The 16,404-nt window shown below is 48.5% G+C and overlaps 1 protein-coding gene across 1 annotated transcript in view; it reads right to left on the bottom strand.

Moving 5' to 3' along the window:
- efhc2 (EF-hand domain (C-terminal) containing 2) overlaps positions 1-16,404 on the bottom strand; it is a 218,498-nt gene that overhangs the window by 144,143 nt on the left and 57,951 nt on the right. The window lies entirely within an intron of this gene.

The following is a 16,404-nucleotide window of genomic DNA, read 5'->3' as shown; positions in this document are numbered from 1 at the left end:
TCCCAACCCTGATCGGACTAGCAGGTCACATGACTCCTCCATCAGCGACCATCCCTTAAAGAGGCTAGAAGGCAAAGCTACTACATCCCTCCTCCTTTAAGTACCTTTTTGCATATGGGAATAATTAAATTACACAATTAATACAACAATAACAAACATGAATACTTTTACACTGGTCCATCAATAATTCAGTCTGCCCCGTGACAAGTCCTTTCTCAGAGAGTGACATAGCTCTAGTGGCTGGGGTTCTTTTATTGAGGTAGTTACTGTTAGCCTTATTACACAAGGACTCACTCCTTGTATCGACATTTCACCTTTTTCTATTTCCACTGTTTCCTGGAGGATAACACTCTGGCCTGTTACTCGCTAATCCAACATTTGCTCCTCGGGCAAACCACAAATCTTCCTGCTGGCACAATTGGATCAGGTTGTAGCGCTGACTCTTGGGACAGCTCTTTCCCATTCAACTGGTCTACAAGTTTCTTTTAAATCTTGTCCTGTACTTTAGTCTCATAGGATAACCCCGTTCTGGCCGTAACAGCTTCTGGAACCCAATTTGGTCCATTACCAAAATTCTTCAAAAACACTGGATCCTCTATCTTGAATGCTCTTGCACTTTTAAATAAATCGTGGTTCCTCTTCTGGTTCTTCAGGCTTGTCTCCGCCCTTCCTGCTAAATTTGAGAACACCAGGCTTAACCCGGTTCTCAACCAACCACCATCAGCAGCTCAGCTGGAGACACCAATAGTCGTATGCGGGGTGATCCTATACAATAGTAGGAACATAGTCAATTTTGTGTATAAAGATAGCGTCATAGATGTTCATAGCATGGAATCAGGCCCTTCGGCCCAACTGGTCCATGCTGACCAGTTTCTATCACTAAGCTAGTCCCACTTGCCTGCAGTTGGCCCATCTCCTTCTATACCTACCCTGCCCATGTAACTGTCTAACTGCTTTTTAAAGGACAAAATTGTACCCCCCTCTACCACTGCCTCTGGCAGCCCGTTCCAGATGCTCACCGCCCTCTGTGTGAAGAAATTTCCTTTCTGGTCTCTCTTGTATGTCTCTCCTCTCATTTTAAACCTATGCCCTCTAATTCGAGATTCCTCTACTTTGGAAAAATATGTTGACTAGATGCGGATGGTTGCTTCGTCAAGCCAGCCTTGAAAGTCTGACTGTGTTCTTGGACGAAGGATAGTATGGTGCTGTTCTGATATATTTTATTCCGTTAAAAGTCATGAACGTCTGAAACTTGGCACAGGTAAAAACTGTTCCACTGGTCAAAATTAGCACCTCTGTATTCCGTGAATTGCGAGACACTGGTGCAGCTTCTCAACTGTAAGCTGTTGTGGATCTCATTTCAAATGCCTCCATTCACTTAGAATGGGCATCCACTAATAAGGAAAACATTGTGCTCATAAATGGTTCCACAGTAGTCCTCTGAAGCTCCCATCAACCATCCATACAATATAATCTGTTTCACCTTCGACAACACTGGGTCTTTGTTTGTTCAGTACTCAAATCTGTTGAGCCAACACTGGCAAAGTATCCAGAAAATTCATGGCCTCTTTTTGTGGTGCCTTCGAGAACCATGCCTGGTGTCTCTTTAATAATGCATGTACTGGAGCTAACATTGTTGACAGATTTGGGAGGAACTGCCCATTATAGTTAACCATCTCCATAAAGGATTTGAGTTCTGAGGTATTCCTGATGTGCCTCCTCGATTGTTTTCACCTTGTCCTCCATGGGTGCAGCCACTGTGTGTCCACCCTTTAAGCTAGGTAAGCCACCCCATTAGCCTGGAAGGTGCGCTACTCTATCTTGAAGCGCACTTTTGCTCCCTGGAACCTTGTCCTCCAAATTCGATAAGTGTTCTCTTTCTGTAGGTCATTCAAGTACACAATGACATCCGGCAAGCTTTTCAGTAAATTCTCCATGGTCCTTCAGAATATAGCACACACTGACGAAACTTCAAAGGGCAAGCATGTGGACTGGTACAACCCCTTATGGGTATTTATGGCCACATATTCCTTCATGGCATTGTCCAGCTCCAGTTGTGAATGGGCATGACTCAGATCTAATTTGATGAATGTTTGACCTCCAACCAGTTTCACATATAGATCTTCAATTTTGGCTATGGAGTACTTGTCCAGCTTCGTGACCTTGTAATCACCGCAGATGTCCTTGTCCAGCTTGTAATCACTACAGATGCAAATGGTTTTATCCGGTTTCACTAGTGGCACAATGGGTGCAGCCTATTTGGCAAATCGCACTGGTTGAATGATGCCTTAGTCTTTCAGCATTTAGAACTCTGTTTCTACCTTCTCTAATAACCCATAGGGCACACATCTAGCCCTGAAAAATCTTGGGTGGCTTCCGGGTTCACATGAATTCTCGCCTTGTCTCCTTTTATTTTTCTCAGCTCTTCCTGAAAACATCTTGGTACTTGGGGCAGCACGGTAGCATAATGGTTAACACAGTTGCTTCACAGCTCCAGAGTCCCAAGTTCGATTCCTGGCTTGGGTCACTGTTTGTGTGGAGTCTCACATTCTCCCCGTGTCAGCGCGGGTTTCCTCCGGGTGCTCCGGTTTCGTCCCACAGTCCAAAGATCTGGAGGTTAGGTGGATTGGCCATTCTAAATTGCCCTCAGTGTCCAAAAAGGTTGGGTGGGGTTACGGGGATAAGGTGGCGTGGGGCTTAAGTAGGGTGCTCTTTTCAGGGGTCAGTGCAGACTAGGTGGGCTGAATGTCCCAGTGTTCTTCAACCTCAGGGGTGGATCCCTTCATGAAGGTACTGGTGGGTCTACTCCCTGAGCACGCTGGCTGAGGCCCCAGTGTCCACTTCCATCCATAATGCCCTTCCTTTTACCGCTAACTCCACTGTGATTGGGACCACTTTGTCCGCTTTTACATAACTGACAGCTATAACTTTCCGTTCCACCACAGGACCATCTTCCATATGGTATACTGGTTCTGTACTTTTCGATCTACGAGTGCAAGGCAGACTCTGCAAATACTTGCACTTGTGTCTCAGATGTGCTTTTTTTCACACACCTGAAGCATTCAGCTTCCCTAAAGCTGCAAGTATCTGGGGGGCTGGCTTCCCACATCTGTAAAGCCCTGAGACCTCAGCAATCTCCAGCGCCTTTGTTCAATATACTCCCGATTCTTCAAAAAGCTTATTTTATAAGGCTTCATCGTCATGCCACACACTAAATGATCTCTTAGCATCTCATTTAATGTAATCCCAAAATTGTAATGCTCTGCAATCTTCTTGAGCCTCGCTATGAAGGCTGCAATGGTCTCCTTTGGGGTCCTATGATTGAAATAAACTTCTAATGTTGTAATATCAATGGGGGCTTGGGGTGGTAGTGCTCTTTGAGTAACTCTATGATTTTTGTGAAATTTTTATATCGGAGTCATCCAGAGACGATAAGCTTCAATCAGACTGCAAGTCTGTGCCCCACATGCAGTTAACAAAATTACACTCTGCTTCTCCTCCCCCTCAATTTAATTCGCATGGATTTTTAAAAAAGTGTTCCACATACTGTACCCAATCTTCCGTAGCAGGATGTCTGGATCGGGCTGCTTTAGCACAGCCTCCCTGTGCTAGTTTAGTCCAGCCTCCCTGAACAGGTGCTGGAATGTGGCGCCTAGGGGCTTTTCACAGTAACTTCATTGAAACCTACTTGTGACAATAAGCGATTATTATTATTATTAGAATCAAACGGCTCTAGTTTGCCGAAAAGAGGCATTTTGCTGTTCTCTTTCCAGTAGGCTGGACTTGTTCTGTCACTCTTGCAATCAGACATTTTCCACAAATTCTCGCGATCTGAGTCGCTGGTCTTTACCTCATCATCAGTGTAATAACTTCAATAATTAGCTCCACCAGTTAACTTATAAGAAATAATGATTCATTCCAACTATAAATAACTATTCACAGAGTACTTTAAAATGGTCTTTACATACTCAGCTCTAGAGTCTAACTGCTGGGATAAGACCCATCATATCCCAGTGAATTCCCAATTCCTGTCCCTGATTGGTCTAGCGGGTCACATGACCCTTCCTGCAGCGAGTGTCCCTTAAAAGGGCTAGCTACTACAGTGCCAAACTCATACTACACCCCCCCGAAAATCTTTATTTATTCCATGGATATGGAGTTACACTCGTGTACTTCATGTCTTACATTATTATTAGTTTTATGCATTGACCTTGTTGTGACAGTCTTAATGCTCTTCTAACGTTAGTGCTATTACTGAATTAGTATTATTGCAACATTCCCATCTTTTCCCTTTTTAGATGTTCAGGCAGTCTGGAGGTCTTATAACCAGAGGCAAACTTACACTTTTAGGGGGGCCCACGCTCTCCCACATCACACCCCACCCCTGTGACATGACGTCCCGCCTCAATTAGATCAAGCACCGCCCCCAAAGATGTTAATCCTCATCCCCAATGACATCGCCCCATCCCCAATATTATCAATGCCCTCCTGACCCCACCCGCCCTCAGTTTATACAGACACAGAAATCCCAAATCACTGCTGAACACTGTGCTGCTCTTTAGCTTAGGACAACAAGAAGCCTGTAACATAATCGATATGATGGTAAAGATGCAAAATTTTACGATCTGCTTGTCTTGAGGCGAGCAACGTGAACTGGCTGATGAGCAACTGGACGGAGAAAGCAGCCGATGATATGACTCCAGCACAGCACAGGCCTGTGCAGGACACAATGAGCAAGTAAAAGTTGAGTATAGGAGCAAATGTGGCAAAAGTCTAGTGTAGGAGCCAGTGTTCCATCCTCGTCTAATTTCGGTGGCTTTGCTGGCAGCTGTCCGGCAGGATTCCATACATTGTCCAAAAGAGGAGACTTTCTGAGGCCAGTGTTGAGAATGATGGGAGATCCATCCATTCAAAAGTTAGTAATTCAACATGCAAAAACAAGTGAAGATATTGATAGTTCTGCAAAAATATTGCGAACGACTCTGTAAAGTTGTGCCAAGTACAGGTTTCAAGAGACAGCCCAGCAAAAATGAGCAAACTACACGTGTCCAGATATCCAACTGAGCTGCAGAATAAGAACTGGCCTCCATAATTTTTTAATATAATAAATTTAGAGTTCCCAATTATTTATTTTCCAATTAAGGGGCAATTTAGCATGGACAATCCACCTAAACTGCACATCTTTGGGTTGTGGGGGCAGCACGGTGGCGCAGTGGGTTAGCCCTGCTGCCTCATGGCGCTGAGGTACCAGGTTCGATCCCGGCTCTGGGTCACTGTCTGTGTGGAGGTTGCACATTCTCCCTGTGTTTGCATGGGTTTCGCCCCCACAACCCAAAAATGTGCAGGGTAGGTGGATTGGCCACGCTAAATTGTCCCTTAATTTGAAAAAAATGATTGGGTACTTTAAATTTATATTAAAAAAAAGAAAATCTTTGGGTTATGGGGGTGAAACCAATGCAGACACTGGGAGAATGTGCAAACTCCACACGCACAGTGACCCAGGGCTTGGATTTGAACCCAGGTCCTCAGCGCCGCAGGCAGAAATGCTAACCACTGTGCCACATGCCGTCCTTTGGCCTCCATAATAAGCACAGCAGAAGCATCGACAAATTCTGTAAGGTTTCAAAACGCCATGACAAAAATGCACCTCCACTGTGTCATCATGCAAAAAGACTGTGCACATTCAAACCCAAATTATTCCCAAGAATTCAAATCTTGCAAAACAAACCTTCCACTGATAATGTCCCACTGGATTGAACTGCTTATTATTGACTCTCAAGCCGGGTCCGCAGCAGTTGAATGTCATTTGGTGGGTGCTGAAATAATGGAGCACCCAGCTCCAAAATCATGGGAATGCCTATCTAACTGCAAACTTAAGGAATGTCAAATGGAATTGCATGTTGACCCCCAAGAGGATGGATTGTTTGTTGGGGAAGAAAGAAGGACGGAAATATACTGGAAATTCCTCTCGCCTGCCTGGTAGTAGAATCTGGCTTTGGTTCTCAAATGGCAGAGTTCTTGGACAAGCTCCAAGCCTCAAACAGTGGACTTGCTGGGCGAAAGCCAGCAGATGAAATTCCCCATTGAACTGATAATCGGCAGCCTCAACAATCCCTGTGTGAATTCAAAGCAAACACAATCACCGGTCAAAGATCGAACGACCAACAGTAAACATGCTGGATCAGGAATGGTATTTCCTGACCGATTTCAAAAGTTGGGTCCTCCCGCTCCTCTCAGGACAACTAAACCACCTCTAAAGTAGTTACCCCCCAGCAGATGGAATTGCAGATTGACTCATCAGAGAAATATTACACGTTAACACAAAACTGGAAGGTCTTTATCAAAGTGTTAAGGTAGAATGCCCCATTAAATCTTTCCCTGCAGAATCCCAAATGGGAGAGTTCATGGAATTGGATCACAGCATGGATGGCACTGTTGGTTTGTTGGCAGTAGCAACTGGATCGTGTGTTGAATTAAGAATAACTGAATTCCATGTCAATAATCCAAAGCATAATGGGTTGCCGCCCAGCCTTCTCATACTCAGCCTTGGCCTCTGATCGAGTCATCCTGCTGCTCCCCAAAGAACACAACGCTAGTGCCTCCCAGGCTCTCGCAACTCCTGACTGCTAACACCTTGAGTGGCCGAGCCTCAAGCCTTAACAAGTGTGTGTGCTCCTGGCTGGCTGCTGCTGTTGGCCACCTGGCCTGGCCTCTGTTCTCTCGCCCTCGCCGCCCAGTCCATTTGCTGTCCAGCCCTCTGACTCTCAGCCCTGGCCTCTGGTTCTGGTCGGTGATTTCACTTTTGCCTCAGGCTGCCCATTGGAACGAATGTCAGAAACCGGCTGCTGCTTCACTCAGTGAAAGTTCAGAAACCGCACATCAATTCAGGAGATCCATCTGAACTGCTCTGATGCTCCACCACCTCTCAACGTCTGACAAACGGCTTTCTTGCTCGAAAGGGGAGTCCACCAATCAGAGCCCGATGTTTCTCTGTATTGCGTGTTGATATGAGCTTATCAGCAAATTCAGAGCTATCAGGTTTTAATTGGTTCTCCCACACAACAGTCACCTTTCTGTATGGAGCCACCCCCCCCCCCCCCCCCCCCCCCCCCCGCCTACAGTCACATTGGCTTGGGCCCTGTGCTGCATCGCTGTGTGTTTCATTGTACGTTTGCCTCTGCTTATAACCCTTCCACATCTCTCTTGCCATTCTGTGATTGGCTCAGTTGGTTCTGGCTCTTGCTCTTGGCTTGGAGGTTGGACTGACATTTGGATTGGGCAGTGTCCCGTTGGAAGACAATTCTTTGTCTCTCCAGGTCTGGGATCCAGACCTTGTCACCTTGCTGCAGCAAGTATCTGGTATGGTGCCTTCTGTTAGAGGCAGAAGCTTGCTTTATCCATATTACTGCTCATTTGCTTGGATGTCCTGGTACTTTGGCTAGCAACGAAGATATGAGTTTTTTGGCAGGGTGGAACATTGTGCACAAAGCGTCCTGCCCATCAGGAGCTGATGGGGATAGTCCACAATATAATGTGATGGACCTGAAAATGAGCAGTGTGGTAAGGAAGTCCCTATTTTTCTTCAGGAGGGTTTTCACCATATGGACCTCTCGTTTCACTTCATCGTTTGACTGCAGGTATTTTGGGAAGCAACTGTGATGGTGGAAGATGGCTATGGCTGCCAAATGTGTGAAGCATGTGTTAGAGAACTGTGGGTCATTATCCAATATGAGCTCACCAGGGATGCCATAGCTCACAAACATCTCTTTTAATGCTTTAATAACTGTCTCTGTGGTGGTCATATAAATTTGTCCTCCCTCCGCTCCTCTGGTGAAGCAGTCCACCACTATCAAGAAGGATTACCATTGAATACAAACAGATCTGCGCTCAGTCTATCTCAAGGCCTACTGGGGAATTGTGTGGGAATGGATGGCTCCCTTTTGTCCTGGCCATGCAACACACAAACCTGGCAACTTGCAATGGTCTCATCTATTACTTTGGAGATGCCAAGGCACCAAATGGTGGATTGGCCCAATTCTTAGCACTTAATGATGTCCAGAAGACCCCGATGTATCATTTGAAGGACATCTGCTGCAAGGAGGCTCGGATGACCAGCTATTCATCAGAGACCAGTAGACCATCTGTGACTGTAAAGTGGTCTGCTGCTTGAACCACATTTTAGCTACAACTGTTTGATCTCTGTCAAGGCCACCCTTGTTAGCAGCAGGTGCAGATTTGGGCACACTCTGTTAATGTTGAAATTGTGCTGCAATAGAGTAAATGCTTTAAGTTGCTAATTAAGCACAGCTGCCCCCACTTGGGAAAGGTCCAAAGATGTGCAAGTTAGATGGATTGTCCATATTAAATTTCTCCTTAGTGTCCAAAAGGGTGGGTGTGGTTACGGGGATAGGGTCGGGGCGTGGGCCGAGGCAGGGTACTCTTTGCGAGGATAGGTGCAGATTCAATGGGCCGAATGGCCTCCTTCTGTACTGTAGAGATTCTATGATTATGAAATCACTGAATATAAACGAGTTCACTCTGGGTGTCTGGGAAGAACTGGGAGAGTCTCTGACTTTACTTTGCAGACTTGGAAAAAAATATGCTTTAAGGTTCAGACTCATTCTTCCTTAACGTACAATTACTGGAATTAACACACTTTTTATCATGGAGTTGCTCCTCGTAGATCTGTTGAAGCCTGGTTGTAGTTGCCGGCAAATGCCTGATAGTGATCTGGGAGTAGGCCTCAAGTTCTGTAACAAAGTCAATGTCCTGTTTTGTCAAGAAATGCATGGTGGCCTTTGGAAGTGTGTTAGTCATTGTCCAATACTTTTCTTAGACATAGATAGTCTGGTGGGTGAATCTCATGAGGCGTAGCTGGAACCTCTGGATCCTAGTAGGCATTTTTGCAAGCTCCTTCTCATTCATTAAGGAGACCAGTGGTTTATAGTCCATCTTGATTGTGGCCTTGAGGACAATGATATAGTTGGAAACCTTTTCACATGCCCATGTGACCGCAGTGAACAGCAACACCATCTTGAAAACTTGTAAGCTCTTAAAAGCTGTACCCACACTTTTTTAAAAATATTTTTATTCTCCTTTTTCACAATTTTTCTCCCGAATTTACACCCAACAACAATCAATAACCAACAACAAATATCTCAAACCCCATAACAGTAACAACGATCCCATCCTCCCACCCTGCCCAGACATCAACCCGCATGTTAACATAAACAAATGACAAAGAGAAAAAAAAGGAATCAGGGATTACCCATAGCCATCGTCAACATACACAGCCACCACCCCCCACCCCCCCAACTAATGTTCGATGTTATCCAGTTCTTGAAAGTACATAATAAATAGAGCCCATGACTTGTAGAACCCCTCCGAGCTTCCCCTCAGTTTGAACTTAACCTTCTCAAGGGTCAAGAATTCCAACAGGTCCCCCCTCGCCACGCCAGGGCACAGGGTGGAGAGGCTGCTCTCCACCCCAGCAGGATCCGCCTTCGGGCGATCAACGAGGCGAAGGCTATGATATCTGCCTCCGCACCCATTTCCAGCCCTGGCTGATCCGACACCCCGAATATGGCCTCCTGGGGACCCGGGTCCAGCTTCACATGCACCACCTTGGAAATTACCCTAAACACCTCCTTCCAGTAATCCTCTAGCTTTGGACAGGAGCAAAATATATGAACATGATTAGCCCCCCCCCGGCAACATTCACACACATCTTCTACCCCTTCAAAGAATCAGCTCATCCTTGCCCTCGTGAGGTGTGCCCTGTACACCACCTTTCTGTATCAGCCCCAACCTCGCACATGAGGTGGAAGCATTCACTCTCTGGAGCACCTCACACCAGACCCCCTCCTCTATAACCTCTCCCAATTCTTCCTCGCACTTCGCTTTGATCCCCTCCAGTGGTGCCTTATCCTTTTCTAACATAGCTCCGTATACCGCTGACACTGTCCCCTTCACCAGTCCACTTGCCGCCAGCACCCCCTCCAACAACGTGGAGGCCGGTTCCTCCGGGAAGCTCTGTATCTCCTTCCTGGCAAAATCCCGAACCTGCATATATACCTAAACACTTCTCCCTGCTCCAGCCCATACTTCGCTTCCAGCTCCCTCAATCCTGCAAATCGACCCCGAGGAAACAAATCTTTTAGAGTCTTAATCCCTTTCTCTTCCCATTTCCAAAAGCTTCCATCCCACCTCCCTGGCTCAAATCTGTGGTTCCCCCGAATCGGCATTTCCCTTGACCCTGCCCCCAACCCGAAGTGTTGGCGAAACTGCCTCCAGATTTTCAATGAAGCTATTATTAACAGACCCCCTGAGTATTTCCCCGGGGCTATCGGGAGCGGCGCTGTTGCTAGTGCCTTCAGCCTCGACCCCCTGCACGAACTCTCTTCCATTCTGACCCACTTGGAATCAAACCCTCTGACCCAGGTCCGCACCTTCTCCACATTCGCCGCCCAGTAGTAATACATCAGGTTCGGGAGACCCAAACCCCCTGCCTGCCTTCCCCTCTGTAGCAGCACCTTCCTCACTCTGGCCACCTTCCCTCCCCATATAAACGAGGTAATCCTCCCCACAATCTCGCTGAAAAAAGACTTTGGCAGGAAAATCGGTAGGCATTGATAAATAAACAGAAATTGCGGCAACACATTCACTTTAACCGCCTGCACCCGACCCGCCAGTGACAGAGGGAGACCATCCCACCTCGCCAGGTCGGCTTTCATTCTCCCCACCAAACTAGTGATGTTGTATCTGCGAAGCCTTCCCCACTCCCGGGCAACCTGCACCCCCAAATACCTAAAGTGAGTCCCTGCCCTGCGGAATGGCAGCCCCACCACCCCTGCCCCCACCTCCGGCTGAGACACCACAAAATACTCACTCTTGACCAGGTTCAGCTTGTACCCAGAGAAAGACCCAAATACCTGCTGCAACTCCAATATTCCTCCTATCGATGCACTCGGCTCCGACACAACAGCAACAAGTCGTCGGCATACAAGGACACCCTATGCTCTATCCCCCCACCACACTATTCCTTCCCTAGCTCCCAAACTTCTTAATGCGATGGCCAAAGGCTCAATCGCAAGCGCAAACAGCAGGGGGGACAGAGGACGTCCCTGCCTCGTCCCACGGTGGAGAGAGAAGTACCTTGAACTGATATTGTTCGTGCGGACACTCGCCTTCGGCTCCTTATATAATAACTTTACCCAATTCATAAATCTTGGTCCAATCCCAAACCGTTCCAGCACTGCCATCAGGTACCCCCATTCCACCGGATCAAACGCCTTCTCGGCGTCCAGTGCCACCACCACCTCTGTTTCCTTCCCTTCCGCTGGTGCCATAACGACGTTCAAAACTCTCCTAATATTCGAAAACAGCTACCTCCCTTTCACGAACCCTGTCTGATCCTCACCTATCATCTTCGGGAGGCACCCCTCCAGCCTACCCGCCAGTACCTTTGCCAATACATTTGCGTCCACATTAAGAAGTGAAATGGGCCTATACGACCCACACTCCGTCGGATCCTTATCCTTTTTAAGCAACAGTGAAATCGATGCCTGCCCCAAGGTTTGCGGCAGCACTCCCTTCCCTATCGCCTCGTCAAACATCCCTACCATCAGGATACCACAACTTATCCTTAAATTTTTTATAATATTCCACCGGAAACCCATCCGGCCCTGCCACCTTCCCCCACTGCATCCTCCCAATCGCGTCTTTTATTTCCTGCTCCAGTATTGCTCCTTCTAATGTAGCCTTGTCTCCCTCCCCTAGCCTCGGGTACTCCAACACATCTAGAAATTCCTGCATCTCACGGTCTCCCCCGGGTGGATCTGACCTGTACAACCTCTCGTAGAATTCCTCAAAAACCTTGTTAATCAGCTCCGGAGCCACCACCAACTTCCCGGCCATATCCCTCACCTATACACTATACATCTAACCCTTTACACTTACCAGCGCCACTAATCTCCCGTCCAGCGCCACGGCCACAATCACATATCTACCCCCCTCATCTGCCACTACCTTCTCCATCTGGAAGCGTACCCTTTTGCTGACCAACACCGCCACCCCTCGAGCCGTTCCATCAAATCCAGAGTGAAACACTTGGCTAACCCAACCCTTTTTAAGTCTAACCTGGTCCTTCACTCTCAAGTGAGTCTCCTGCAGCATTGCCACATCGGCTTTCAGACTTTTAAGATGTGCAAGCACCCTTGACCTCTTGACCGGACCTCCTAGCCATCACACGTTCCACGTAACTATCCTTGCTGGGGGTCTCTCACCCCCCCCCCCCCCCCCCACCTTTCTTATCCACCATCAACATACCGCTGGGCCCTGCCCCATAAGCCTGACCCGCCTCTGTCCATTGTTAACATCAAACCCCTTCCCCCCTCCCGAAAACACCCCCTACCTTTCCCCCAGAAACAACACCCCCAGCATCCAACCCTTCCCCCCCCTCTCGCTCGCCTCGTAGGCCCATTGACGCCTGCTATCCAGGCTCCAATGTCCGCAGCCCTCCTCTCCTCTCACCTCCGTTCACTAGCTGACTTTAGCTAGTGCGGGTGGGTCCATCCCGCCCAGACATATCATCCCCTTCCACCCAGTCCCAGAGAACAAAAACCAAACCCAACAATCCAACCCATACAATTCACTAACATAACATTTAACCATCGCAACACTGAGAGCCCATCAACCCACCATAAACTTAAACTCAATAACAATACAAAGAGAAGTAGATTACAATACAAATCCGTAAAAAGAAAGTTATAACATTTATACATTTTCCAGCTGTTCGAACACAGTCCACAGTCTCTCTTCCAGCTCCGCTCTTCATGTCTGTCCCAAGCCTTCTGCCTTCACGAACGCCTCAGCCACATCCGCTGTCTCAATATAAAAGTCTTTGCCGTTATCCGTTACCCTCAACCTCGCTGGGTACACCATACCAAATCGCACCCCCTTCTTGTACAACGTCGCCTTCACTCGCCCAAACGCCGCTCGTCCTTTTGCCAACTCCACCGTCAAGTCCTGGTAGATCCGGACCGCAGTACCATCCCATAGTACCTCCCGCTTCTGCTTTGCCCAGTTTAACACTTAACACCTTCACCTTCATGCAAAACTTATGGAAGCAGATAATTACTGCCCTTGGCGGCTCATCCACTTTGGGCTTCGGCCTTAATGACCAATCGGCTCGGTCTAGCTTGTACTGGGAGGGGCTCTCCCCCCCCCCCCCATCAGCTCCGCCAACTTCTTAGAGAAGTATTGTGTTGGCCTTGGGCCCTCTGTACCTTCGGGCAAGCCCACAATTCTCAAATTATGCCGCCTTGAGCGGTTTTCCAAGTCTTCCAGCTTTGCTCGGAGACCTCTATTAATCTCCACAGCCCTCCGCAACTCATCTCCCATCAAGGTAACCTGGTTGCTGTGTCGTGACATGGCTTCCTCCACTTCTTTCATCTTCTCGCCCTGCTCTCTCACCTCGGCCAATGCCTTTGCCACCGCCACCTTCATTGGGGCAATTATCGGGGCGATTGCCTCCTCCACCAGTAACTTCAATGCAACCGCTGTCTCCTTTTTCCAGGCCTCCCTGTGCCTCGCAAACTGTTTTTCCAGCTCCACCGCCATCACCTCGGTCATCTTCTCCACCGTAAACAGTGGTTTGCAGTTCGGCTTTCGCCATCCTATCACCACCTTTATTCGTCTTCTCCTTCAGCGGAGACGCCGCGTTTCCTCCTTTCTTCGACGCTGCTTTTCGCATCCTTTAGCAGCTTATTGTTTATCATGTTCTTTCTCTTCTCCTCTCTCTCCCTCCACCCTTCTGTCCTTCATCAATCTGAATTATTCTTTTTTTAAAGACAAAGGGGAGGGGAAAAAAACTTCACCAAACTTCTTTAAATTTCTTTAAATCTTCCAGCTCTCTTCCTTTCCCCTCTGTACTCATCCAGAACTCCACTGGGACTAGGTTCCAGCCTTCTTTCTTCCTCCTAGGTGGGAGCCATCCGTTGTGGGACACCGCACTTACATGGTGTCCTGGACTCGGGCCTGCCTCCTCGGCCTCCTCGTAGCTCCGCCCCCGCTGCTCTGGCCCCGACGCCGCGCTGGGCCCAGGACCTCAGCCCCCGCCGCCCCAACACCCGCGCGGGGTTCTTCACCGGTTTTTAAACCGGCCCCGGTAGCTGCTCGCGACAGCCCCAAAGGCCGACGGTAGTCGGGGGGGTGCGTTGAAACTCGGGAATTTCCCCGAAATCGCCCCGACTCGCGGCCACTGGCAGGAGCTGTTTGCGCTGCGGCCGCCCTGCGTGCCCACGCCACCAGAAGTCCCAAGCTGTACCCACACTTTAAACTTCTTTAACATAGATCACCACAATTCCAATTCCATTGGACTCACCCAAGGCCTAGATCAATCGCAAAATTGGAGTCTTTGGAGGAAAAGATTTTAAAAAAAATTTAGAGTACCCAATTATTTTTTCCAATTAAGCAGCAATTTAGTGTGGTCATCCACCTAACATGCACACCTTTAGGTTGTGGGGGTGAAACCCACACAGTCATAGGGAGAATGTGCAAACTGCACACAGACAATGACCCGGGGCTGGGATCGAACCCGGGTCTTCAGCACTGCTAATCATTGCGCCACCATGCTGCCTTTAACATTTATTTATTATTTCTGGCTTAATAAGTCAGAAGAAGAGCAAGTAAACACACTTATTTACTGAACTGGGACAACTAAAGATAACACCATTGCATGACTGGAAATTAATGAGTCATCCGCCAAATTTTAAAAAAATTATTTAAAGTACCCAATCCATTTTTGTTTCGAATTAAAGGGCAATTTAGCGTGGCCAATCCACCTATCCTGCACATCTTTAGGTTGTGGGCGTGAGACCCACACAGACATGGCGAGAATGTGCAAACTCCACATGGAGTGACCCGGGGCCGGGATCGAATTCATTTCCTTGGCGATGTGAGGCAGTAGTGCCAACCACTGCGCCACAGTGCTGCCAGTCCAGATTTGATGAGGTTCTAAAATCTTTTGTCATTTATTTCAACTTGTGACCTAACAAATTATTGGAGAGAGCTGAATTCAATAAAAGTCCAACTTTATGGGCAGCACCGTAGCACAAGTGGATAGCACTGTGGCTTCACGGCACCAGTGTCCCAGGTTTGATTCCTGGCTTGAGTCACTGTCTCTGTGAGTCTGCACGTTCTCCCCGTGTCTGCGTGGGTTTCCTCCGGGTGCTCTGGTTTCCTCCCACAGTCCAAAAACGTGCCGGTTTGGTGGATTGGCCATGATAAATTGCCCTTAGTGACCAAAAAGGTTAGGAGGGTTTATTGGGGTACGGGGATGGGGTGGAAGTGAGGGCTTAAGTGGGTCAGTGCAGACTCGATGGGCTGAATGGCCTCCTTCTGCACTGTATGTTCTATGTTCCATGTATATGCCAGAGCAGCACAGTTGTGTTCTAAAGAATACGAGGGCTGGGATTCTCCAAAATCCCGGCTAAGTGTTGACGCCGGCGTAATCACCAGAGTGTTTCACGCCGGTGTCAATAGGCCTCTTGGCCCAGTGATTCAGTGGCCCACAGGAGGCCTGCACGGCGCCAGAATGCTCCATGCAGCTCCGGCGCCGATAAGCAGCCCTGCACTACGGCACAGGTCAACAGATGCCCGCGGTGGCCGTGTCCGGCCAACGCATGCGTGTGATGGCCATTTCCGTCCTGGCGTCGCGCAACATCACATAGCGACACAGAGGGCCAGCGCGGAAGAAGGTAGGCTCCCCCAGATCACACGCGCCCGCCGATTGGTAGACCCCAATAGCGGGCCTGGCTATTGTGGAGGGCCCCCCAAGAGTCTGATCCCCCTGCCCCCCACCAGGACGGCCACCACTGCCGCGGGTCCGAGCTCCCGGCAGTTGGTACCATATGTGAACCAAACCGGCGAAACCCGGCGGAGACTTGGCCGGTCGACCGTGGAGAATTGCCGCGGGGGCCTCTTTCAACGGCCCATGACTGGCGCCGTATCGACCACACGCGCGCGACTGCCGCTGATTCTCTGGTCGCTGGAGAATCGTGTCCTGGTGTCGGAACGGTGTGGCGGGAATTTTCGCCGTCAACAGAGATTCTCCGAACTGGCGTGGGCTCGGAGAATCCTGGCCGAGGTCTCTGAACAACAGGGTTGCGCTTTCGGCATGCAGAAGATGAGAAATCCACTTAGAAGGAAAAGGGCAAGAAGAAAAGACTTTAAGTTGCATCACTCTGGTGGCATCAAGTTGTGAGTTAGTAAAACAAAAATCAATTTATAAACCATAGCTATTATGCTGACTTTCATGTTAACGCCATCACATCAAAACACATAAATTAAGCCATGAAATATTTCATAGCTTATTATAGGAGTACTGGCAATTTCCATTCTGCT

Source organism: Scyliorhinus canicula, chromosome 7 (genome assembly GCF_902713615.1).
Source record: "Scyliorhinus canicula chromosome 7, sScyCan1.1, whole genome shotgun sequence".
Taxonomy (NCBI): Eukaryota; Metazoa; Chordata; class Chondrichthyes; order Carcharhiniformes; family Scyliorhinidae; genus Scyliorhinus; species Scyliorhinus canicula.
This window is presented reverse-complemented; position numbering and strand designations above follow the sequence as displayed.